Below are 26,855 nucleotides of genomic sequence, written 5' to 3'. Positions count from 1 at the left end.
GCTCAGCGGCCGAGCGTCTGCCGTGGGGGCTCAGGGCGTGACCCCGGAGGGCCGGGATCCAGTCCTGGCTTCCGGCTCCCGCCTGCTTCTCCCTCAGCCTGTGTCTCTGCCTGTCTCTCATGAATAAATAACTAAAATCTTTAAAATGGAAAAAAAAAAATGCTCTGAAAGCTATTAAAAAAGGAGGGGGGGGGGCAGCCCTGGTGGCTCAGCGGTTTAGCGCTGCTTCAGCCCAGGGCAAGTTGGAGACCCTGGATCGAGTCCCACGTCCGGCTTCCCGCGTGAGGCCTGCTTCTTCCTCTGCCTGTGTCTCTGGAGATCTCTCTCTCTCTCTCTTTGGGTGTGTCTCTCACGAATGAATAAATAAAATCTTAAAAATATATATATTTAAAACAAAACTATGTAACAATGTGTTAAATTAATCGAACAAGAAGGCCCTCAGCCTGAGGGCGCTGATACCTTAGTAGCCGAGGTCAGCAACCCAAAATTTAAGCCTAGCGGGCCTCAAAGTAAAGAAATCGCAAACCACCATAGCAAACCGCCGACTGCGCTTTCCCAAATAAGGCAAGTGCTTAAGTCAGAGCCAATCAAAAATCTCCCCTGCCTCGGGCAGCCCTGGTGGCCCAGCAGGTTTAGCACCTGCCTTCGGCCCAAGGCGTGATGCTGGAGACCTGGGATCGAGTCCCACGTCAGGCTCCCTGCATGGAGCCTGCTTCTCTTTCTCTCTCTGTGTCTCTCATGAATAGGTAAATAAAATCTAGAAGAAAAAAAAAATTTTTCCCCTGCCTTCGCACCACATTTTTCTCCAGAAAAGTCTTTCTCGCGGGGGGAGGGGACAAGGAGGAGGGGCGTGGCCTCCTGTCAGCAGCGCCCCGTACCTCACCACTTCCGGTTTGGCGCTGCCAAACTAAAACAGATTTTTTTTTTTTTTTTTTACTCAAAAAGAAAAAAAAAAAAAAAAAGAAAACCTCTTAAACTTGTAACACACCTTAGTTTCTCTTTGCACAACTGGAAGACAGTTTGACTCTGCCGGCGGGCAGCTTCCGGGGGGGGGGGGACTCGGAAACTGCCACCCCCCCGCCCCGCCCCGCCCCGGGAGGCGAGGGCAGGGAGACACCCGGGGCAGCGGCGCGCCACGCCCCAGCCGCACTGTAGGCGGCGGTTCTGATTAACACGGGACTTGACGGAGGAGCCTTGCCTTCCTTGGGTAGACTCCGGAGGAGCGGGTCTCCGCAGGGGCCGCCATGATCCCTTACGAAGAAGCCTTCGCAGGCGCCAGGACGGGTGCCGTCCCCCCGCTGGCCACGGCGCGGGGCTCCCTCAGGGTTGCCCCCTTGAAATGGCTCCGGCGGCAGGAAGGGCGCGCGGAACTACAATGCACGGCCCCGGGAAGGAGGGGGCGCCTGCGGGTAAGGGGTTCCGGCCGGGGCACGTCCTCCCCACACCCCCCGGCGCGTGCGCAGTGCGACCTATATTGGTTGGTCCGGTCTGATTGGCACCGTCCCAGGTAGGCTGTTGGCCACTTTTGTCTTCTTAAAAACACGTATTTATTTGTATGTGCTCTTGGCTCAAACCTCCAGCAGCCCCCTTCTGTCTGTAGCCTCGAACCTTCGATAAGAAGGTCCCAGGCTTCCTCGGGTCTCTCGCCTCCCGCAGTGCACCCCTGGGAGCCCGGAGTCCCAGGTTTCCAAGTCGTACCTACCCGGGTCTTCCTACCTCTACAGGTGTGTTCCTGTCCCACCCTTCCCTCGTCGTCGATTTTCCTATTCCCCTTCTTTTCAAAAGCAATCTATCCCTGAAGGGTCTAGTGACATCCTTCCTTTTCAACAAAGCTTCCTTCCCCCATTCACTCTAGTTTATTGATCGATTTATTTATTATCTCTGAATTTCTGCGGATATTATCTTCTGCATCTAAATCCACAATTACGTTAAATGTTTCTCAGAACATCTGCGTGCATTAAGACTCCTCTTCTCCCCAGATTGTAAAATCTTTGTAGAAGAGGGATCATTTCCCAAAACGGGTCATCTCCAAATCTCTGAAGAAAAAAAAAAAAAGAGAGAAAGAAAAGGAAAGAAAGAAGAAAGAAAGAAAGAAAGAAAGAAAGAAAGAAAGAAAGAAAGAAAGAAAAGAAAGAAGAAAGAAAAAGAAAGAAAGAAGAAAAAGGATTATCTCCTATATTTCCTTTCCTTCTTCCCAATAGCTTGCACAGGGCAGAGCACATGAAAGAAAAGAAAAAAAAGAAAAGAAAAGAGGAAAAGGAAGAAAGAAAAAGAAAGAAAGAAGAAAAAAGGGATTATCTCCTATATTTCCTTTCCCTCTTCCCAATAGCTTGCACAGGGCAGAGCACATGACAGTGAAATTGAAGTTCAATAAAAATTGGGGTTCTTAAAAAAATATCCATGGAAATGAATTAAGTAAATAATTACTAAAGGGGCATGAGACAGTTACACTGATGTCTATGTGTCAAAGGCATTATTTCTCTTATTCATTTCAGATATCCTTTCTGAGAAGCGTTTTGAGAAACTATAGACAAATGTGGTCGTATATGAGAAGGAACCTGTGTCACCAAAGAACTAACCTGTGGTCACTATTCCTGATATATTAAAAACTCAAATAAGAAAAAAAAAATCCATACACAGGACTTAGATAAATACAAAGTCAATCCAAAACAAATAAACACAAAAGGTTAATAACCCAACACATGACTGTGCATAATAAATGCTTATGTTGTGCTTGGGTTTTGATAAAGGGAGTCTTGACAAGTTCTACCAAGATTGCACTCCACGAACCAGGTCACTAAGGATAGGGGAGAAAAATGGGCAATTGGTCCAAAATTCAACTGCATTTTGAACTTGGCCATTAAATGTATGGAGTTAAACTCCTGCAAAGAGGTCTGATTATAGGTGGGTGGTGGTGCTGAGGTTTGCAGGGTACATAATGTGGGAAGATGATGGAAGGGGAGGCTAGTGAGGAAATGGAGGGAAAGGTACTTGGAAACCATTTTAGTTGGCTAACCTTTGTGGTTCTGATAGTTGGCTCTTATTTTCTTTCTTTCTTTCTTTCTTTCTTTCTTTCTTTCTTTCTTTTACTTTTGCCCCCCTCCATTTTGTACTCATGCCCAGATTCAAAGTGATGGCTTCATAATAATAAATAAATAATTAAGGAACCAAGAAAAGATCCAAATGACATGCCAAGAAGGGTTACAAGCTTGGCTCCGGATCTCGCTGTAGTGAGAGACAGAAAGTAGGTTTGGAATTGCTCTGCCTGGATGGCTGAAAGGCAGTGACAGACATCCAATTATGAAGCTCAAGGGGCATTTTCTCTTGCCACCAGTAGGTGCCCAGGCAGCCTGGCATTCACATTTTTAAAACATTTCTTTAAGGGATAGTAATTTTTTCTCTCTGCTATATGGTTTAATTATGCATATATCTTCTCATAAACCTTTCTTTAGCTTCAGGAATGAGCTGGGTTTGAGGAATACCTAGACTCCTGCCGAACGAAGGCCCTAGAGAACCGAAGCTCTGACATCCCCAGCTGAGGCTGCTCTTTGCCTTTCAGCACTTGCTGCTAGCTTTCAACTAGGCCCAGTGAACAAGGAGGTAGAGGGACGAATAGCTTCTATAGGAAGGTGATGATTTAGACAGAAACTAATAACTTAGGTTCGTGGACTTTTTTGTAATGTTTTCCCAACCATCATCTCATTTGATCATCATACAACCCTGTGAAACCAGTGGAGGACAAATGATCATTCTCATTGTGTAAAAAGGCAGAAGCTCTGGGGTACTTCCTGCCTAGGTGTTGGTCACAGAGCTGGTGCACTGCTCCAGTGGGACTGGAATCACCCTGAATGTGTCCAAATAGTCACAAGCTCCAGAAACAGACAACTGGTTGAATGGCCTGAAATTATCCATCGATTTCATGTAAAAGTCTTTTCTCCCAACTCCCAGTTCTGTGTCCTTGTCCACCCACCATGACACCTCCTTCCATTTAGCCTCACTTAAACAAAAAACTCAAGAACGCTGTGACACAGCTTTGGAACCACTTAGCCTGATAAAGTAAACTGAAGGTCTGAACAAATACCCAGTAAGATTGGACCTGCAAATAGATTCATTATAAGTAAAAGACTCCTTGTAAAATAGGAAAAGCTGAGGAGAGGTAGGAAAAAGCACCAGATCCAGAAATTTATAGATCTTCATTTATCTCCTAGCCCTGCCCCTCACTACAGAAGGATTCTGGAAGCCTGGCAGAGGGTCGGTTTCTTTATTTGCAATACCCTGTGTGAACAATGTGAACTTCATTGGATTATTAAGAGAAGGTAATGAGATAATGGGTATGAAAGTTCATCACAAATGATAACAAGGCATTTTCAGCCTTACTGCTGTGGTTTGCTTTCCTAATTACCTAGCTAATTTTCCTTCCTTTGACTAGATTTTCGTTTTTGTTTGTGTGGCCAAGGTCAGCTGTCTAGTGTGAGGATGAAAGGCCATGGTATAGTCACTCCCAGACTAGACCTTAAAATTGTCCTTTTCCACCCAGTTGCCTCAAACAAGATAGTACATGAGTACTTGAATGTAGAACTTAAGATTACCTATGATGGTTTTAAAACAATATCCCATTAATGAGTTTAGCCATCTAGGAATAAAAGTAAAATAAGACATTGTTCAGTTATGTATGATGAAGAAAATTTGGGCATCTCCAAATTTTAAAGGAATGTGGATATTACTACTAACAGAGCAAAACTGAACAGGGGAGAAAAAAAAAAGGAGCACTCCCAAATAAGAGTTTTTCAAGATGCCTCCAGCCCTGTCCAAGGTATAGGCTACTTAAACATCTGGGCTCCCAACAGTGGAGACAAACGCACAAGGCTATCAGAACTTGCAGACACTACTTCTCAAGATCCAGATAAATCCACTGGCTCTGAGGCCTTGCTCACCAACAAAGACTGGTATTTAAACATTTGCTTTTTAACAAGACTTGGCCTCAGGGAAGGAACATGCTGACCAGTTGACACAATATTCAGTCTTGTTTTAAGTGGATACCGACCGTAAACCAGCATTAATTATTATATTTCATGTGAGTTTAGGTTACAAATGGTTCGTGTTCTCCTAACCTTAGTTACTCTGGGAATAAAGAAGAAAAGAGACTATAAGATCTCACCTGTATACAGGGGACAGTGGTGAGGACACTATAAATAGCAAGTTAAAGATTTGAGAGAATCCTCATATTACTTAAAAACCCCCTCCCCTCATTTACTAAGTTTATAATCAACGAGATAATCAACCAGAAAGTATGCTTACTTGATTTCCTTTTGGAAAAAGAAGATATGTTGATCAACCACGTTTTTCATTAGGTTATGTTCTAGATTTGGTACCAATTTTGCCTAATTCTTCATTCTAAGGCATTTTTGAAAATACTCGAGATAATAAATGAGAGGAAGTACTTAAAAGCACATATTTAGTGATATTTTATATAGTCTTGTTGCTGAAGTTAAAAAGCAAACAAATGTATTCAAGAAAAAACATTTCAATTAAGGTAGACGAATTAAAGGAGTTATTACCTTTCGATTAGCTAGAAGACTCAATTAACCAAAGTCACTTATTCACTTGGCTTTCAGTTAATGAAGATTTTGGAAAATTTAACCATCATTATCATCAGAGTTTGTCATGAAGATAATAATCCACTTGTTATGGTACATATTGTACAGAGAATTCCTTTCAATTGTTATTGTATTGAGTGCTGTTTATTTCAGAAATAATCTGGAGTTAAAGAGGGGTGACATTCTAGTGATTAATCTTAAATCCTTTCAGGATGGGAACATGGCCCTGGGCCAGCAAAATGGAAAAGATGCACCACAATAAAAAATCGGCAGTTCCTTCCTCACACTTCCTAATCCAAGTGGCCAATTGCTGGTTGTCATTGCATTAATCTAATTATAACTCTTTCCTATTGAATTGTAAAATACATGAAATGACTGGGAAAAATAGCAACTTGTAAAAAGCAAAGGGCTGCAGAGTGAATGTTACATTCAAAGGTAATTACTTAACACACGCAAAGCTGAACTGCACAACCTACAATTCTGCAACTTTCTATAGGCTCTTTTGCTTCTACTTTAAATAAAAGAAATTCCTTTCATTTTGTCAAGAAAACTTTTCTCTACCTCACTACTAGCCTGACAAGGGAACAGATGGCAATTTAAGGGGAGAATTTATGAGAGCCACAATCTTAATGTTGCATAAAGGAAAGAAAAAGACTCGCATCAAAACCACTGACAAATGTACTTGCTAATATTAATGCACTCCCCATTCATCCAATATGCTTCCTAATTGCTTTTCTGTACATAATAATGTGGCACCTGCTGCTCAACATTGCAAACGCATCAGGATTTCTCCAAAGTCAAACAGCTCTGCAACTGGCCCTCTCCCAGTGATAAATGTAGAGCACTGTATCACGCACAGTTCCTGTCAGTGGCATAATTAAAATTTTATACTTACAGAAAAAGATAGTAAACAATCAGTTCTTAAATGGATTCACAAGAGGAACTCTTGTTACAGCCAACTTTATAATTAGTATGCATCATGTACTGCTAATATATCCATGACAAGAAAATAGGAAAAAAATTAGAAACTTGAGTTGTTCCCTTTAATGCCATGTGAAAGAAAGAGAGAGAGAGAGAGAGAGAGAGAGAGAAAAGAAAGAAAGAAAGAAAGAAAGAAAGAAAGAAGAAAGAAAAGAAAGAAAGAAAGAAAGAAAGAAAAAAGAAAGAAGAAAGAAAGAAAGAAAGAAAGAAAGAAAGAAAGAAAGAAAGAAAGAAAGAAAGAAAGAAGGAAGAAAAGAAAAGAAAGAGGAGGGAAGGAGGGAAAAGAAAGAAAGAAGACAGTTGACTGTTGCTGTATTAATTGTATTATGAGCCTTCTCTTATGTTGGCATAACTGTTTCTTCTCTGTAACTTGTCTGTGGTTTCTCAAGTGGCAATTAGAACAAAATTAGAAATTAGAATAGAGAAAACTTTTGTATGGACACACACCAATGAAAGCATGACCCCAAATTCCATTTTTGTGTAGCGCAAGGGTCAGAAAACTTAAGCCCACTGGCCAAATCCAGCCCACAGACTGTTTTTGTAAGGCCTATGAATTGAGAATAATTTTTACATTTTTAAATGTTGGAATCGAAATCAAAACAAAAATAGCATTTTGTGATACATGGAATTATGTGAAATTCAAATTTCAGTGCCCATAAATAAAGTTGCATGGTAACATAGCCAAGTTCATTCATTTATGTGTCATCTATGGCCACTTTCTTACTACAAGGACAGAGTTCAGAAGTTTTAACAGAGACTGTTTGGCCTGCAAAACCTCAAATATTTCCTGTTTGGTTGTGTTCAGACAGATTGCTGACCCTTTACTTAAGGCATTTGTACTCTACAAGGCAATTGGAGTGGGTAGTTATACATACATGTGTGCACACATAAATAAAAATTAATGGTCAATGAGACAAAAGTAGGGTTACAGCAGGCTTACATCTGTATGTGTGCATGTGTGTGTGTGAAAGGTTAAAAATTATAATTCTAAGTATAATTAAAAATTAATGTCTGAGTTGTGATAAAAATCAAATTATATTAATTATCTATCTGGGCTTTTCTTTTGGTCGTAATTATATTTTGCAAAATCTAGCACTTCTCTTTTGAATCTAAACATTTTATGTTCCTATGTCTGTGAAGAGTCCATTTATCAAACAACAAAGCAACCAAAACAACAAGATTTACTTTTGGCTACCATTTAATGTTGAAATAGGAGAAGATTTAGTAAAATATCATCACTTGTTTAAGTCTCTTAGCTCTCCTTACAAAATTATGACTAATCTAAAAAAAAGTTATTTGAAAAAATTACTTAGAACTACACACGAAGGCGCGCGCGCGCACACACACACACACACACTGCACTTAAAATACACAAATGAATGCTCATAAAATCTGAGTAAGGTCTATGGATGGTATCAACCTCAGTTTCCTGGTGTTGATACTGTACTGGAATTACGTCAGATGTTATCAGTGGGAGGTTAAAGGGTATATATATGGAATCTCTCTGTATCAGTCTGGCAACTTTGGTGAATCAATAAGTATTTCAATGAAGGTTTTTTAAAACCTTATTTGAGAACAAAGATCTCTGGGCAATGGATTGGCTCCTCTACCTGACATGAAATTATAGTGTATCCAGATTTTTAAAAAATTGACAAGGAAAAGGAAAATAACAATAGAGATAAACAAACAAATAGATCTAAGGATTAACACATTTTCCATACATATATAGGAAATGAGGCTGAAACAAATCAATCAGCTTGATTTTTCTCTAGTGAATATAGTGGGAGGTGGGAAAGGGGGCAGGGAACCAGCCAAGCAGATTATTTGGTTTGGTGGACAAAGTTGTCTAGCTGACCATTTTGCTTCACGTGGGCTGTCAAGCATTCCTTTTCAGTACGTCCAGCCTGCAGGGCCCAGTGACTATTTCTTTGCTCTTCTTTTCACATCCCCCAGGCACATTCCTATTGGCCAGAACCTTTCCCTTATTGTACAATTACCATCTTTTACATCTAGATGAAAATCCTTTTCTTCACAGCTGAAAGCTGAAAGAGAAGGGAATTTGAATCTAGAGGATTTTAACTTGCTTTGCTTCACTAGGAAAGCATGCCCCATACGATGTAGTACCTTTTAAAAATTGCTGTTCCTTTGAGCAAATAGTATTAATTCCAACACTTTTTAAAGGAGGGGGAGAACTACCTGTGAATATAAATAAAGTGACAAATTCCACAACTAAAGATCTCAGGGAGATTAAGGTCTAAATCAGAAGCACAGATGCAGACAAAATAATTTGTATCATGAATGAAAATGTTACACACTAAACTCCTAGGAAAAACAAAACCTTTTTGAAGATAAAACTGCATAAAAATTGCTGATATGAGTGAGGAAATAAAGTGTGTTTTTAGTTTTCATGGCAGGAAGAAGATGAGATTCATTTTTACACCAGCTCCACAAAGGCTTGCTAGCAACCTGCTTAGAATACAATAGACGAGATTTAAATTTTCTTTTCCTTTACGTGGTTTGCTCATTTGCATGCTAGGCCCCAGAATGGTCTTCTCTCTCTCTGCCATTTCACAGAAACACTGGGATCTGAACGCTGGGAGCAAACTGAAAGGTTCAAGGGTGCTTGTGAGTTCAGCATAAAGCTCTTTTATCAATGTATTTGCAAGGGAAAAATGTAGTCCTTTCCCCACTTCATTGGGCAACTTTTCCTTTGAGGGACAGCTTCAAAAATCTCCCCGGAACACCTTTCAGCCCAGAAAGTGCTCTGGATTCCTCAAAACACAGAAGAAACTCACCATGGGGATTGCTAATGAACAAAGACAAAATTAGTGTTGGTTTAGAATGATTTTTAGAAAAAGGATCACTCTACCTTTCTCCCATCCCTGTGTCAGTTTCTCAAATTTCTTCATTTAAAATACTATACATGGCTGTTATTCAAGCTTACAACAGAGTCCAAGGGGTGCAAGACATTGAAGGAAAGGAATAGCCGACCTTTTCTCATCCATTTTAGGATAATCAAAGTGTATACAAATATCACAACTATCCAATCCCATGGCTAATAATTGAAAAGAAGAGAAGGAAATAAACACGAGACACTTAGTAGCTTGAATAGGAAATATCAATCCAATCCAATGATTGCCGTCAGTTTTTCAAGCCTGAAAAGCACATTCTCATCCTAAAAAGACATACTGTACATGAAGAGAAATGCTCCCTCATTGCAATATAAAGATCTCAGATGCGATGCCCAATGAAATAATAAAAACACTATATTCATCAACAGTCTTAAAACTGCACTGCACGTTATTCTGTTACAGACAGACAACTGTTCATAGGAGCTGAAAGAGGTAGAGATGGCATTCCTATGTAAATAAGAGGGAGTGGTGCTGGAGTGTTGTTTTTTCCAGCATTGCTAGAGCCCTCACAGCAGGAAATGTTTTATTGTAATGCAAATGTATTTGATTTCCTCCAAAATCCCCTTTCACTGTCTTTCCTGTCTGAATGTATCATCACACCATATTTGCAATTCTATTAAGCACCATTTTATATTAGCCTAATTTACGTAACCTGCCTAATAGGAATCGGAAATGTTACAGTTATTTTACTGGATCCAATTAGTATTTCATTGTTTTAGCCTGAGCACAATATTGTACAATAGTCCTCAATACTCAGCTAAATGGAATAGGATGTACTCCACGTAATACGATAAATGGAAGCATATGTTTTAAGCTAATTAAAACGCAGTTAAAACCTGCCTGAACTGAAACCAATTGCATCCTTTAATATCTGGTGAGTGACTATTTAAAAAAAAAATCTAATAATGAAATGTCATATCATGGTGAACTTAAGAAAAAAACACAAAAGTTAAGTACTGAAAATAGCTGGACTAAATTACTAGGGGATTGTTTCCTGGAAACGCATTTTCTCTTTTTATATGTCACACAGTGAAGAAGAGTGCGTTTTCCCAAGTTAAATACACAAATTCACAAAATGTGTAAAATTATTGGCTTAAATATATCAGTTAACAAGAGGGTGGGGGAATATTTTTCAGTATTCCTAGAATTAAAAATACAGTATGTTATCCTTTCTTATTTTAATATCTGTTAAATTTTAAAAACTGCATGAAATATTGCTTTTTGTGCATTTATGAAATACTATGTTTAGAAAAAAAGCTACATGATCTCAAATTAAGAAAATTTTGCAACAATGGTCAATTTTACAAGTGTACCAAAGGGAACAGGAGTATATCATTAATTTTATGTGCTATAGAGTGTAATGACTGATATGTTGTATCAAAATTATGAAAATAACAATAGTAATCACTGTAGTTAACAACAGTATGAATAAATATAAATAATACATATAATTCCTTATAAAACAGGAAAATTTTTTTTCACTAATTTCACAATTTTGCTACTGAATTCATATTGAGTTGTTATGCTGTTTTTATCTTGATACTGTTCCCCTAAGAAACACAGACTCTATTAAAATATAAGTAGGAAATAATCAACTTATATCCAGGAGGAAAAAACACTGAGTGGCACATAACCCAATTAAAAGCCTATTTGCTTCTTAGTTCTTATATGGACACCTCTCAAACCCCATTCCAATGAAGAGAAAATAGGTTTTTAAATTGCGGCTTTGCCAAAAATAACTTTCAGAAAAAGAAAATAGGTACAAGAGGGTTTTCATACATTAAAGAGAGACAAAAAGTTTAATGTTTAGCAAAACATCAAATGCAGTACTTGGTGAAAAAAATCTTATTTTTCACACTGACAATGAGAAACAATACTAAAGTGAACACCCGGGCCGACTAGAGATTTTTAATGGTAATATTATGATGGTTGCACTAAACAGGAGAGTGTGTTTTATGTCATTTCTTTCGACTTTGCCATTAACTCCATAACAGCTGGCATCAAATATACTAAATTGTGATATAATGAGCTTGTATATTGCTAGCAATTACAGAGTTAAGTTGAATAAATCCTTAGAGTACAAAATAAGTGTGCTTTCCACCTGACAATAAATTAAAGGTGACACCTGCCTTAATTCAAAATTGCCTAGGATCATATATAAAAATCAACAAAAAATACTGTGATTGAAACCACATCTCAAAATTTGCCAGCTTTGACTATATCCATTTCATATATGTTTATGACATCTGTCATCTCAATCTATTATTTAAACACTTCTTATGCATTGCTGAGTTGTGAGGTATGTTTGTGATCACTATACTTCTGAATTTGAAAGCCCGGATTGTCAATGCTATTTATCTTGGTTTTCTTGTCAATATATATATATATTTAAACAGAAACTAGATATATAATATTCTTTTAAAGTATGCTACCAAAGGATCTATGCCTTTAGAAAAAAATACCATTAATTGTCTGAGGACTAGACTTTTTGGATGCTGCTGGTTACCATATAACCATCACTTATTCAGTAAAACTCATACATGTGGTGAAATTAATTTTTAATTAATTTTGGAAAAAATGTATTTTATAAAAACATTATTTGGACCATAGATTAGCAGACTATGTCCAAAAGGAATTCAGGTGGCAGCTGCAATTAGAGACTCAGACAACCAGGGGCTTGGGTTTATCTGTCAGCATAAAAACACCTTATGCAAAATAGAGAGGGATGGGACAGATACCACTACAGGACACATCTCTACACACGCCGTTATACACTTATAGACATATACAGAGCAAATATTGAAAGTTAAATTTAAGAGTCATGGAGCCTTATAGATTCTGTGGAGCTGGAAGTGATCCCAAGTAGTGATTAGAGGCAGCCTTTTGGTATCTAGGAGGGAAATAAAACTATCCCAACTGACAGTTATATTTTTCCCTTCTGAATATTTTCAGGGTTGGAAACAATATATTTTAAGAGGTAGCTCCTTTTCTAAAAATGTGGCATATTCCCATCTTGAACACTCCATATCTCAAATGAATCTATTTATGCACCCTAAAATCTTTTGGTGATCTGGTGGGTGTAAGGCCATCTTAAAAGATAATACAAACCTTAATATTTCCATCCCAACAAAGCAGGCTGCCTGCTTGGGGCCATTGACTAACCTCATCATTTCCTATAGAATAAATTTTGTATTATTGGGTATAAAGGAACAGACTGACATAGATCTAAACTGTGGAAATCAAATCAGCCTTAAAGAAACTAAGCTTGTTTGCAGGCCAGAATTTAAACTAACGTGGAAATTACAAAATATAACAATTAACAATTACTTTCTTAATTGACAAATTCTCAGAACTTGAGTGGGGGGAAGCAAAGTTGAAAATCTGAGGTCTAAAAAAGTGTTTCTCAGCCATATCTATACCCTACGGCAAAATCAAATGCAAGACACTCAATTCAGAATCCTCAAGCCTTTCTCAGTTAGCTGTGCATTGATTCCAAAGGATTAGCTTATGTGGTGACCAAAATTGATGGCACAGATGGCTAAAATGACCACAAAGACAGATTTGGGGATATTTATTTGCAAAGCTTTTACTCATGCACGTGTTCAAAGATATATACATTTTGCAACCACAGATTGACTGAGACAGGATCTATAGACAAAAAACAATAAGGGAGGGGTGTTGTTAATGAGAATTGCTTCTTTATCAAATGGTCTTTACCTGTTCAATATTGCAGAGAATTTTAGAACAACCTAAACTCTTTTGCTTACCCAGAACATCTCAGAATTACTTCTCAGAACATATATCTCTCATTTTTCTTACTTTGCAACTTTGTAATGCCACGGTGTTAAAAAATCCTCCTCTTTCTCCACCTCCTCCTCAACAACAACAACAAAAACAATATTTTGGAGGAAAGAGAAAAATCATCTCTAATTGACTTGGAAATGAGAGGTCAGTGCTGGAATCTGAATTTATAAAAAGTGTACCAAGATATGTCTTACATGATTAAATAATACGTTGATCAAAATACCCATTAATCTCTTGATTGTAAATAACATGAATTTCTCCTTTACTTCTAACTCCTAAAACTATATGAAACCCCATGGACTGTCATTCCTTCTTTCAGTGGCCAAAGCTTCAAATGAGCCAGACCACTTTACTTTTGTCCTGGGTGGGATGTGGATTTGTGGGCAGATGACAAGGTGCTAATGAGGAGCTAATGTCCCTGCAGCTGGCAAACTGCCAACCTCAGGATGGGAGGATTAGAGCATTTGTCTGCATTAGCCCTGGACAAAGGAAGGAGGGGCTGGGGGAAAGCCAACTCCAGGTTGAATAACTTGACTCACATTGGATTCTATGTCCCATTCCTAAGGTAAGGGGCTATTTCAGGATAATTACGCACTTTTCCTAGGTGGCATGGCAAGTTCTCATGTGGATACACTTGACTTGGTTCTCATTCTGGAATAAATTAGTTAGAATAGGCAAGTTCAGAACCTGTCCCACCTCATCACCAACTCAGGATATAATCATATTAATGAGGAACCAGGTGAAACTTCTTGTCCACATTATATTCATTTATCATAAACGTAAAGTTAGTTTATACAAGTGTCTAGCCAGATCACCTCTTGAATTCAAAATTTATTTTTAAAAGAGAAGGGCACTTTATTTTCTAATTTTGCCATCAAAAATTCACATCATGAGTTTCTAAGCCAGGCAGCTGATTGGAAAAAAAACCCCAGAGAGACTTGATATTTCAATAGAATCATACTACCTGAGCAGAATACAGCTGAGGTGCTTCCACCTGGGCCATTTTCACCCAGGTCTCCCCAACGTTCATTTCAATAACAACTATCCCTGTTACATTTTAAAAATCTCACCTTTATGCTTATTAATGTGTATTTTCACGTACATAAAGAAAACAAAGAAGGTTTTTAATGGAAATAGAGGTTTGGTGGGACAAAACAAATACTTTCTTTTTCTGGAAATGATTTTAAAAAACACGAAAGTAAATATCATTAACACGTTAAATGATAATCCTAAAGTGCACGCACATTAAGTTAGATCATATAATTTTAATTTTAAAACATTTCATCTTTTATAAAGACACATGAATATGTGCTCATAATATTTACTTTAGATATGTATTCTATATAAACTCACTGCCTCATTCATAGTGGTACAGATTTTGAATTCCCTGCCTGATTTACCAAGGATCACGCCATGTATGTGCTCCTAGCCAAGCCTAACCTCAACACACACACATCCACGAACATGTCATAGATGCTCCTGCTATAAACATGATCCACAAGAACTACTGCATCAGCCTTCTAACTGTAATCCTGAATTCGACTCTTGCCCACTTATTCTCCACACAACAGCCAGTTGGAAGCAGACCAGACTGCATCCCTACCTGCAAGGTCTGTCCCTGGTCTGATCCCCACTCCTTTCCACCCTGTGAACCAGGCTTCAACTCCCCTAGGGATCTTCTCAACAAGACACATAGTTTCTACATTAGGACCTTTAGGAGTACTGTGCAGTGCTCTTGGAATGCTCCTCTATCCAGAGTCAGCCCAGAGGCTTCCTTTTCAATCTTCAAATCTAAGCTTGACTGTCCCTCAAAGAGTGACCCCTGTCTTGCTCTGATCACTCTGTCAGTAGGATATTTCTCCTTGCACTCTTGAGCTCAATACTTTTTTCACTCTCAACACTTGAACACGATGTTTATTTCTTTCACAGCTCTTTTATTTGCTTTTGTTTGCCTATTTTCCCTACTAGAACCACGTGAGCCTTCCTCGCCGATGTATCCCCATGGCCTGGCACATCACCTGTACTCAGTACATACCGAATAACTATTCAATTAATGAGTAAATATAAGGTATTGAGTAAGGTCTAAAATATTTTAGGATGGAAGTTTTAAGTATATTACCTATAAAGACAATTTTATTTTAGATGTTGGAAAATAGTTAAGTTTTAGATGAACGAAATACTTTGTTCAGTTACTTCATACATTATGATGCCACTTAATTGCTAAACTGGCATCCAGTATCCTGCTGAGGACTCTTTTTGAACTTCTAAGATAAAACTGTGTAACAATAATAGTATCAACTGAGTAACTTTCAAAGCACTTGTATTAACTCATTTAACCACCACTTTGAAGATAACAAAATGGAAGCACTGAGCAAATTGTGTTACCTGCCTGGGGACATACAACCTGGAAGTAGCAAAGCTGAGTTTGAATGCTGGCATTCTAGTTGCAGAGACCATGCTCATAAACATCACAATATGTTGTCACCCATATTCTCGTGTGCACAGTGGCCACCTTCAACAGATTGTCCAATGGCCCTAGGCCCTTGTTCCACATACACATATGGAATAAATGGGAGGAAAAATATAAGAAGAGGACTTATAGAATCGCGTCTCAGCTCCAGTTTGGGGTGGTTGGTTAAACAATTTCCTTTTTTCAGAGGGATCTGAATTTCAAGCTCCTTCTTACCCTCTCACCACACTGCATAAAATTTTGCTTTGTTTGTAGCATGTAGTCCACCTTCTGGCACCTTATGATGTCTGGCTTCCTCTGGCCCTGGCTATACTCGAGCATTCACAGCTCTCTATTTCTCAAAAAGATTCTTACCAGGAAAAGGTCAGCTAATATTGGTTAGGTTGCTACCTTTGACCATAAGCAAGGAAAATTGAAGTGTATACTAGAGCAAGGAAATATAATATGGGAACAACTGCCTACAGGGCTTCACAGACCTCTGCGTGTATGTGCAGGTGGGTGTGCGTGCGTGCGTTTGTGCGTGCAACCTTCAGAACATGACTCATACTAGTTGAAGAAAGGGCCTTAGGAAACACAAACAAGGGACGCCTGGGTAGCTCAGCGGTTGAGCTTCTGCCTTCAGCTCGGTGTGATCCTGGAGTCCCAGGATGGAGTCCCACATCCCGCTCTCCGTAGGGAGCCTGTTTCTCCCTCTGCCTCTCTGTCTGTCATGAATAAATAAATCTCTAAAACACACACATACACACACACACACACACACACACACACATTTTCAACAAATATTTGAGGGTCAAAAATGCTTGTGGTAAATAACAATTTACTCCTTGAAATCAAAGGCAGGTGTGATCCCACATGGAGATTGTGATAGGGTTCCGGGTAGGCCACCTCAGAATGTGCCACTTTGGCATATGGATTACCCTGGGCTGGAGACATTTAAGGCCTAACAGATTCAAAAGGAGCTTTTACCTTACCCTAAACTGCCTAAAAAGATTTCAACAGGGACCTGTACCAGGAAGAGAGCTATTATCAGAGATAACTTTTTTTTTTTTTTTTTTGCCTCAGAAAGACTTATTTGTGCCAAAGCAAACATTTGTTTATCAAGCATTTGCTCTTCCCATCTTCCCATGAATTGTCTTCCTCCCTTTTGCAGTCCCAGACACCCACCCTCTTCTCCTTTATATGCCTCAGTTGAATGACTGCCTGAGAGCCTCTTATGTTTTTGTGGGGTTCCGATATATAAGAAATTAAATTTGTTTTTCTCCTGCTAATCTGTTTTATGTCAATTTAACTATTAGGCTGACCAAAGAATCTAGAAAGGAAGAATGAAAAAGTTTTCCTCCTCCACAGTTGCAAAATATCAACCAGATTACCAGCCTAAGCACATGAATTGGCTCTGCAGGAATTTTGCAAAGGCAGAGATAGACTAGCTCCATTATGATGGTGAAAACTGGTATGATAAAGGAATGAGACATAGTAGCAATACCCCAGAGAAAATATTTTTTCAATGTATTACTTTTACTTTCCTCACTCATGTATAGGATCTGATGAACAATGAGTGTAGACTGCAAAAATAATGAACTGAGTGAATGTGGATAATATCGGAGTTAGCTGATTCCAATGGGTGGCTAATTTCATACACCATTTAGATTCTAATAGTATTAATCTACCTTTGACCCCTTGGCTGACCCTTTCCTTCTGTCAGAAAACTTTTTCTTAAAAGGTGGGATGGTAAATATTTCAGGCTTTGCAGACCATATCATCTCTGTCACAACTACTAAACTCTGCCATTGTGATGCAAAGCAGCTCTAATGCAGTAAAATAGACAACAAAAAAGAGCAGATAATACAGAAATGAATGAGTGTGGCTGTGTTCCAATAAAACTTTATTTTTGGACACTGAAATTTGAATCTCATATCATTTCCATGTGTCATGAAATATTCTTATTTTGATTTTGTTTCAACCACTTAAAAATGTGAAAACCATTCTTAACTCACAGGCTATAGAAAAACATGTGGAGAACCAGATTTGGCCCAGAGGCCATAGTTTGCTGACCTCTATCTTCTATTATTACAGAAACAAATAAACAAAAAACTCTAGAAGGAACTTTTTAAAGGAGGTCTCTTGGAATACCAGACTTTTAAAAATAAATTAACCATATTCCTTATATTTGAATGTCATTTTTAAGCTTTTTATTCAAGTATATACATAGAGAAAAGTACACAACTTGATGAATATTCACAAGCCAAACACAATCATGTAACTAGCATGCAGATCAAGAAAGAAAACATTATCAGCATCCAGAAACTCCCCTCATGCTCCTAACTTGTCAGCCACCACCACTACCCCCATTCCAAGGGTAGCCACTACTCTGACTTCTAAATACCCAAATTAATATGCTGTGGGGTTTTGTGGGGGTTTTTTTGCACTTCATATGGTAGTTTACTTTTTAAAAATAACTAAAACAATGTTGTAGGATGAAGTATGGTTGTATAATAAAAAACACAATTAGCTGCTGTAACTGAAATGTATAATTTTGAGACCACATAATCATAGACTCTAGAAATGTAAGAGATTTTACAAAACATCCATATTTACACCCTCATATTACACAAAAATTTCAAAGTAACATAACTAATATATTTATAATTCAATTGTCTATCCAAATATTAGTTAGATAAGCATTATGCACATATGCATGTGGTCAAAATCTATACATCAATAATATTATTGACAGTAAAATAATAAATTAAATTTCTGGTCACACTATTATTGTCAAAGCTAATATCTCCCTCATTTTCATTACATAATTGACAAAGCATTGAGTTTTTTTACACTGAACATCTAAGACTAGCCAATACTTTCAACTATTGGCACTGCTAATGAAGATGAAGTTCTTTACAACAACTCACAAATGATTAGCCTTCACGATAAGGTGAAACTGAATAATATTTAATGATTTTATTAACTATTTTCTTTTGCTATATATATCAAGATATGTTCATGTTTTGGCTGTAGTATTAACTAAATGTAAAATAACACCTAATTTTACTGAAATTAGACAAAAACTTTTTAAATTTTTTTTAAGATTTTATTTATTTATTTGAGAGAGAGAGAGAGAGAGAATGAGCAAAGGGAGGGAAAGAGGGAAAGGGAGAAGCAGACTCCCCCCTGAGCAGGGAGCCCGATGTGGGACTCGATCCCAGGACACTGAGATCATGACATGAACCAAAGGCAGACTCTCAACTGACTGAGCTACCCAGGTGCCCAGAACAAACACTTTTTTTAATAGGAATACACCAAAATTGGGCATTTTAACAATCTTAGAGCGGAAATCTAAAAACTATGTGCTGCATTTCCAAACCATGATACAAATACAGGAGCAAAGTTAGACAAAAGGTAAGATCTGGAGCAGTTTTCTTTCTTTTTTAAAAATTATTTTTAAAAGATTTTATTTATTTATTTGAGAGAGAGAGGCATGAGAGAGCACACAGGTGGATGGGAGGGGCAGAGTGAGAGGGAGAAGCGGACTCTCAGATGAGCAAGGAGCCTGATGCAGGGCTGAGATTACGACTTGAGCCAAAGGCAGACACTTAACCAACTGAGTCACATACGTGCACCTTTTTCTTCTTTTTTTATAAAGATTCATTCATTTAATTGAGAGAGAGTTTGATTTTGTTTCAACCACTTAAAAATGTGAAAACCATTCTATAAAGATTCATTTTATAAAGGTTCATTTATTTAATTGAGAGAGAGAAAGTGCATGCACAGAAGCAGGGGAGGGGGCAGTGGGAGAGGGAGAGAATCTCACACAGGCTCCCCACTAAGCATGGATCCCATGATCCTGACATCATGACCTGAGCTGAAACCAAGAGTAGGATGCTCAACTGACTGAGCCACCTGGGTGCCCCTGGAGCAGTTTTCTAACACCATTTTATACAGCTCCCCATACGGTACCTCCCCCAAGCCCCGAAAGTGAATGTTTTCACCAGAAAGGTATTTTATACTAACAGGATCTGAAAATGTTTTATGAAGAAAAATTAAAACATATTTAAGTGTAAACAGCAATGCATATTATATCCTGAAATAACTCATTAGTATTTCTAAGTATAAAAATAGTCTAATCCAAAGATTCAAACAAGATTGGGTAATCCTAAACAAGACTGTTCTATCTTCACTTTGTGACAAAGCTCTTGCTTTGGGACCTTGACCATGGCAAATTACCTTGAACCTCAATTTCCTCATCTATGATGTGATATTGCGAAGTTTCTTGCCAGTTCTAAAAATATAACTATTCTAAGAACAAGAAAGTAATTAACATCCAAGCAAAAGAATGTCGTCTTTCCCGAAATGCCTGAATATAGCATAGTTAGGAAAGAATTAAAGTTTGAAAACAATTTTCCTGAAATGTTATGAGTTTCTTTAATAGTTCAGAGGCTAAATATTAAAACACTTCAACATTAAGAAATGAATGTTTTAAATAGTAAAAATACATTCCCCACACAGGAAGTTAAACTTTCCAAACACTGGCCAAAAAACTTTATCAAGTCTACATCTTTTAAAAGTGAGACTTCTGTGGCTGGCCCCTACCGATCAGTATAAATTCAATCCAATTTAAAGCCCGGTAACAATGTGGGCAGTCTCAGACTATTACTTTCAATGGGATTGAGTCCCTAAGGATGGCAACGACTGAGTCCCATTGAAAGTAATGGAGTAAGCAATCACATGCCATTACTTTCAAGGAGACACAGTTTCTACAACCCATAATAACTTGGTAATATAAATCTGCACTGACTCATCAGCATGAAGAATGAAAATGCAAAAGAATTTCAAAGTAGCAAATGTGCATCCTGAGACCAAAAAAAAAAAAAAAAAAAAATCCTTTCTCTTTTGCACCCATAACTCATCAAAGGTAAAACATATTTTAGTGGAGCTAGGAAGTTCCAAGAACTCGGGGTAAGGCAGCATGGATCCTAGGAACAGGATCCTGACCTTCACACATTTCCCTTTGAGCAACTGTTAACATGCTATTGAGTGCTGTCCAGAATTACATGCCTGTTTTGTGCCCTTTTCATTCCTACTTTTATTTTTAAGTATTGGTAGTTTAGAGGAGAATAGTTTTTACCCTTAGAACCACAAATGGTTAAATTCATTATAAATGAGCCGTTTCCTTCTGTCTTTCTTAATACATATGTGCTGATTTCCCCAATAGGTAAGGAAATCCAATCTTGATTTCTCTCCATATGACATTCAGATAAAATTCCAAGAAAACCTGTGTCTTAGAAATAAGAGAGTTTGCCAAGATTTCCTCATTTCATTCCTTTTAGCTAGAGACTAGTTTTGAGCAAGACATTCACTCTTCATACCTCTCCTCAATCCTAATCTCTCAACCGGTGAGAGCAAGATGAACAAGTGACTGGGGCTACTTAGATTAAGTTTAGCTGAGGTTTCTTTTATCAAAGAAATGAGCAGAGAATCTGAATTGAATAAACACTTGCAAAGCTGTATCTAGAGGCATGTTAGTAAAGTTTAACATCTAATTCTCAGGGAGGAAAAAAATGCTTCTGACTGTAGCATTTTGCCAATTTTCCTGGTGTAAATACTTCTACCATGGGTGATTTCATGTTACCAACATGATGATCCTAAACGAAAATTATGGGAAAAACTGTGCAGTAGCACACCATTAAATAGTTATTTCACCATAAAGATACAACAGATGCAAATGACTTCAAGACTACAGATAATAATAAAATGATATAAAGTAATTAAAAGGTGATGAATCTTGAGTATCTATTATTTTTATTTTAAATATAACTAATTTGACTTTAAGTTATAATTTAATTTTTAATAATGACTGTGTTAAACAATAGACTTACAAAATTCCTGACAATCTAAAAATTGGCTCTTGGGAGCCAGGACCAGCCCCCAGAATATCCACTGGGTGCTTTTCTTTTAAATTTAGGGCAGTCAAGTTGACAGTATGCCAAGGATCACAAGGGACTTGCAAATCAGTGTAGACTTACCAAAGTTGTCCTTAGACCAGTGGGATCTATCCGAAGTAAATATCCAAGTGTACTGCAAATTCTGAAAAGTCATATGCAACTTCTTGTTACATGATTCAACCTGTCTGCTGCAAATGAATTAAGGTTTTTATCTAAAAATTTTGATGTGGGAAAGGCATTTGACTCAGACAAATTCAGGTTTATCTCCACTCCCCTTTGTTATGTGTGTGCCCTTGGTTTATTTGTTTTAACATTTTTATGACTTAGCTACCCCATTTATAAATGAGGCTAATAATAGATTATATATGGACAATTATAAGGACTACAACCAGAATTTTTCTCAAATCCTTAGCTTTCCAAATACCACAACAGTATATAATTTCCCTTATGAAATGCAATAATGTAAGTGAAAAAAATTAGCAACTCCCTAAAACCCCTAATGATCTTATAAGTACAAGTTTTAAGTCATTTATGAAGCTATTAAAAAAAGTTCTACCATCTGTAATTTTTACAAGTTTCCTCTTTTATTTAAAGAACAACTTTTGACTATTTGAAACAGCTTCATGAGTCACTTTTTCTTCTGCTTTTTCAATACATATAGCGGATTCTTCAGTTACAGGTTTGAACTCCAGCCAAATGCAGCATTCTATTCTTAAATGTACCCAGAACTTCTAAGAGACATCATTTTACTAAACTTCATCGTGTCTACAACCAGCCCCTGACTTTCTCTAGGAATTTCACACACACACACACACACACACACACAAAAGTAAACAAAATCATTTAAATTACAAAAACTTTTCCTTGATGAGAAAACAAAGACATGTGAAGGTGGGGATGTTATAAGATTAGCCAGGTGCATTCACTGTCTAGAATCTACCCCTGCATATTAGCCTCATAGGGAAATTTAGACTCTTTTCTCAGTGTAATAAAAAATCCTACATGCAGCAGACATTTTGGTGACTCATGAGGAGTCATAACTGAGTGTTTCACTTACAAATCCAAAGTTCCACTGACTGGAAGTAAGCTACCTGGCATGATTTTGAGTGTTAAATATGATGGTAGATGTGGCATACTGGGAATAATGCTTAGGTCTTAAATCTATCAGGCGCCTCCCCTTTGAGACTCCTCTGACACCGTAATGATTAAAGATGCCCCAGAAGAAGACAAAACATAAAGAGAAAGCTCTAGATTGCTTTCCAGGCCAATTTTAGACCCTTCACGTTGCAGGACATCAGCATGTCCATCACTCCTTAACATTCAGTTAAATGACAGCTCTAAAGAAAGGAAAAACAAAAGCCTCTCCTCAGGGAACCTGTACATGCTTCCATTAACTCATTTCTGAATTTTTCCTTTGCTTTTGCTAGATCGTTCCCACAACTTATCCCCCAAAACTGGAGGGAAAAAATTGTTCCCTTTAGCAAATGTTTCTTGCTGCTCCCTCCCTCTTTCCTTCACTGTATTCTCATGGGGGCTCCACTACATATAGCTCCAGAACTTTCAATGCTCATGTCTCCACTGAATTTTTTTTCTCAAAGTTCTAGAGGCTGAGAGAACATCTCACAGTTCTGGATGAGAGTGCCAGCCAGATTGAGTTCTGCTGAGAGCCCTCTTTTGGGTCCACAGATGGTCATCTTCTTGATTTGTCCTCAATGGTAGAGACAGACAGACAAAGAGGTAGAGGGAAAGGGAGAGAGAAAGAGAGGAAGGGAGAAGGCAAGCTCTCTCCTGTTGCTTCTTATAAGGACCCTATCCCACCATGAGCACTCCCACCTACATGACTGAATTACCTCTCAAAGATCCTGCTTCCTAATACCATCCCACTGGGGGTTAGGTCTTGACCTATGAATGTGGGGAGGACACAAATATGTAGTCCATAATACCTACCTTCTACTTGTACTCTCCTGGATCCTTTGAAGTTCCCCATTTTTAATGACCTAGTACCCTAAGTTTTGCTGAGTATGCCTTACAATGTCCCCATGCTGGTCAAATTCTGGCTTTCTCTGGCAATGCCACATTGCTCAAAAGCCTAAAAAGTAAGTCAGCATCTCAAAAGGGGGGTAGTCCTGAGAGAAACGTCAAAATGGAAATATTTTTCTTAGAAGATTAATTTAAGGTAAATGAAGTGGGAAAAGTATCAGCTTTCCATTTTAGCATAGAAATCCTGTCTTGTGTTTCACAGGATGCCTGTATTCTGCCAAATACAGGCTTAGCCATAACTTTACCTTTAAAAGAACATATATGGGGCAACCCCAGTGGCCCAGTGGTTTAGTGCCGCCTTCGGCCCAGGGCGTGATCCTGGGGACCCGGGATCGAGTCCCACGTCAGGCTCCCTGCATGGAGCCTGCTTCTCCCTCTGCCTGTGTCTCTGCCTCTCTCTTGAATAAATAAAATCTTAAAAAAAAAATAAAAGAACATAAATGATTCTTAAGGAAAGCACCACCTAAGAGTCTGTTTCTATAAATTAAATGCATAAGGCCAAGGGAGACCTGACAGGCTCAGTCGGAAGAGCATGTGACTCTTGATCTCAGGGTCATGGGTTGGAGCCCCATGTTGGGTGCAGAGATTACTAAAATAATTTTTTAAAAAATTTAAAAATATAAAATATATGTATATGATCAGACCTTAGATGCTTGAAACAAAGTATTTCCTGGAATACATGCCCGTACTTAATAAATGTTTGTTGATTTATAGTACTAAATCACTTCACCATATGCAGAATATTCTGAAATTGAGGAATTTCTCCTAATCATTTTAGAGACTTTAAGGCTATATATCATAAAATTAGGAACCCCATGAAAGAATGTGAAAGTTAAAACATTCATTTCATCATGAGAGCTTAAAAAAGAAAAAGAGAAAAACTCTTTATTATTATTAAAATGAAATCTTATTCTAAACAACGAATATTTAGTTGTTAGTCAAGAAAAAAATCCCTACCCTTTCCCACCTAACTGGATCTCAGTCTTTCCTCCAGCCACCAAAACAGTTCCTTTTTGGTCACATGTTAAGCTTGCAAGTAATATTTTGGACGTGCTTTCTGGCATTAATCTATCCTTAGTATGTATGTGTTTCAAAGAAGTCCAAAGAATACAGTTGAATAATGGGGAGTAATTTAAATGGTGCATGCAAATTGTCATGAAAAATGAAGAGGGAATTATGTCAAAACAGAATGTTCACGGTATAATAAAAAAAGAAAGAAACAGTTTTCAATGCCTACTGACTTCTTGAAAAATATTTCTATCCCACCAGACTGAACTTTGAAGATGTCACCACTGCTTGTGCAAACTCTTAAAGGAGAGAAAATATCATACCTAGTGCTTGAAAATAAATATATTCTTTTGAGGAATATCATGAACAGTTTTTAGAAACTATTTTACCTATAGTGTTTATAAGCAATGGTTCTGGCAAGAGACACATTTGTATTCATTTTTGTATTCACTGTACAACCCTAGAATTTTGCCCCGTTGTCATCTCTAAAAACAGGCTCTGGACTATAGACAATTTTCACCATGAAAGTACCAGCGAGGTGATAATATCATCAACTAAGCACGGATAGGTTTAAACAAACTTGTTACAGCATTTCCATCTTAAGACCAGTCTCTCTCCTGTTTTCTTTTCTTTATTTGCTTCCATCTACAGAGCCTTCCATTTTTTTCTATGCTATATAAACCTCTATATTTTTTAGTATTCGTCAATAAAAAGAAGTCAGTCATTTCCTGAAGTGTTCCAAACAGCACAATCAAAAGGAAATGATAACAATAAACTTCAATGATTGAAATTTTTCTTGTATCTCTTTAAAAAATTGTTTTATCTTACAAATGCTGGGTCATAACACAAAATCCTGTTTGGTTAATAGTCATTTTCCAATATGTTTTTTTTTCCTTACAGGTATACCCATTTAACATGGATGAAGTTAAGAAAGAAGAGCAAAGGAATAAAGATGAAACAAGAGAGTAAGAGAAAGATTAAGAGGTTGAATATATTGCTATACCAACTAAAAAAAATAAATACATAAAATTTTTTTTAAAAGTTTGGTTATGATGGCATGTTAATCCAGTTCTTCCTAAGTGCATACAAACAAAACAAAAAAGAATTAAAATTAGTAGTAGAAACTTATTTTATGAGGATTATTACATAGAGCTGGTGATCTCATGGGCAAATCCAGTGCATTAGTACAGAATAGCCACAAAGTTTATTTTGTAGCTTTTGATAAAAGTTTATTTTGTCTCTCAGATGAATGGTGATCTTAAACCAAACCATATTTATATTTGGTAGGGAAGTGCCAGAGTTTTGTTGAGTGAGGAGAGGAAGCTGATTTAAATATGGAAATCTAGCAAACTGCAATTAACATGCGGAAACTCTACTGGATTTTTCAGAAAATGTGAAAGTCTAAAATAGCTATTTATCACTAAGTGGGATTTCCAAGGTAGGAATAAACGATAATACATAATATTGGTAGAAAATATTTAAAACATGTGTTCTTTCCTAGAGGGAGCTTCTGTTTAGTTTATTTTGTTTTGTTTTGTGGTGCATTTGGGTTGCATTCACCTTTCATAGCCTTTGGCAGGAGCTATGTTTTCCTCCAGAAGTTTGCAGTGAGTTTTCTGTAGTGTTTGATTATGATCTAGAAAGGTCTGTCCTGTTTCTTTGGGTGAAGAATCAGAGCATTCTCTTAGAGGATTCTGGAATCAGAGGATCAGGAAATCACATGGCAGGTTGTCCCCAGACCCAAGGCCGGGTCGTGGTTACAGCTTGTTAGTTACCCCACACACATACAGTAAGTGGAGGAAAAGATCCTACTCTAATAAAGTGGCAGCTACATCCCTCTCAAAATGACCAGAGTTTTTCTCTTGTGAATTCATTTCACAAATTATACAGACAAGTTTAACGTGGTCTCCAAATGGAAACAGGATGGTGAGACTCTAAAACCGTTTCTCACATGATGCACATAAAAAAACTGACTCTTAACTGTGCTTGAATCCTGTTCTCAGTGTCTGCAAACTATCCTCCCCTTGAAAATTCAGGATTCTTCCATTTGGTACCTCTGAAAACTGAAATAATCATAAGGTTTATTGTCTATGGTTTGCATATT

General features: G+C 37.7%; 1 long non-coding RNA gene across 4 annotated transcripts in view; it reads left to right on the top strand.

The window, feature by feature from the left end:
• The first annotated feature begins 1,098 nt into the window (after nt 1-1,098).
• The window catches only part of LOC102154536, a 151,118-nt gene continuing 125,361 nt past the window's right edge, over nt 1,099-26,855 (top strand). For 2 of the 4 annotated variants that reach the window (XR_005366030.1, XR_005366031.1), the window contains exons 1-2: nt 1,099-1,507; nt 25,652-25,716. This is a non-coding gene — a long non-coding RNA (uncharacterized LOC102154536). Of the gene's footprint in view, nt 1,508-4,208; nt 4,317-25,651; nt 25,736-26,855 lie in introns of all 4 variants that reach the window. The other 2 variants (XR_005366029.1, XR_005366028.1) reach the window with 2 other exon arrangements.

This window comes from Canis lupus, chromosome 10 (assembly GCF_011100685.1).
Source record: "Canis lupus familiaris isolate Mischka breed German Shepherd chromosome 10, alternate assembly UU_Cfam_GSD_1.0, whole genome shotgun sequence".
NCBI classification, from domain to species: Eukaryota; Metazoa; Chordata; class Mammalia; order Carnivora; family Canidae; genus Canis; species Canis lupus.
The sequence above is the reverse complement of the archived record's forward strand: the minus strand, read 5'-3'. Positions and strand labels throughout refer to the sequence as shown.